Source organism: Penaeus monodon, chromosome 15 (assembly GCF_015228065.2).
Source record: "Penaeus monodon isolate SGIC_2016 chromosome 15, NSTDA_Pmon_1, whole genome shotgun sequence".
NCBI lineage: Eukaryota > Metazoa > Arthropoda > Malacostraca > Decapoda > Penaeidae > Penaeus > Penaeus monodon.
This window is the reverse complement of record NC_051400.1, coordinates 39,084,894-39,085,741: the sequence shown is the minus strand read 5'-3', so window position 1 is coordinate 39,085,741 and position 848 is coordinate 39,084,894. Positions and strand designations below refer to the sequence as shown.

The following is an 848-nucleotide window of genomic DNA, read 5'->3' as shown; positions in this document are numbered from 1 at the left end:
AAGTGCTCTTGCTTTGTAAATTTATTCATTCTCATACATACCTAAGTGCTCTTCTCTCATACTTATTGCCCTAAATTTTTGACACTCTTATTATATCATCCTCTGCTCCAAATAGAACTATCAGAAGCAAAACTTAATATCAGTAACAAAGTCCATAACAGTTTTCTTCATTATAAACATGCAAGTCCTCATCTTCATGATAATGGTGGCTCCCTTTGCAAAGATTGTGGGCTATTACTGAAATGTACTTTACACACTGTATATAAATTTTCCCATAATAGGGTTGTAAGTACATATTAATCCTTGGTGTGTATATATTCTTTGGTGATAATGGTGTCCAGCTACTAAAATATTTTTAGATTTTGTATAAAAAAAAATTTAATTGTGGGTTGATATGGACATTTGTTTATTTTGTTGTTCTCTGTGCTTATGAATTCAAATCAGGATTATTAAAAAGGCTAGGTTAGGAAGTCCTGATAAAGCCACAAATTCATATTCTAGAAAGTGTTTCCATACAACACAGAATTCATCTGAAGCCTCAAAACTGTGTCCAGTTTTGTATTGGTCATTTTTGATAGTCATTAAATATAGAAAATGATTTAATGAGTTTACACATCTCCGTAACTTTTTGTATTATAATTGCAATGGTGCATTATTAATTCTGGAAAAAAAATAGATCAGTAGTCTGTCCTTGTACTTTTCTTAGGTAAAACTATAATAAACATTCTACAAAGTTTGGACCAGTTGTCGGCTTGTTTCTCACAAAACTCACCTCATCTGTCCCACATAGCCTCCATAATCTGCATCTCCTGCTTTTGTACAAGCTTTATGTCAGTGGCCTTTTGCAA

General features: G+C 32.3%; 1 protein-coding gene across 1 annotated transcript in view; it reads left to right on the top strand.

The window, feature by feature from the left end:
• The window catches only part of LOC119582031 (spectrin beta chain, non-erythrocytic 2-like), a gene marked incomplete at its 5' end in the record, with an annotated part of 75,134 nt that overhangs the window by 68,282 nt on the left and 6,004 nt on the right, over positions 1 to 848 (top strand).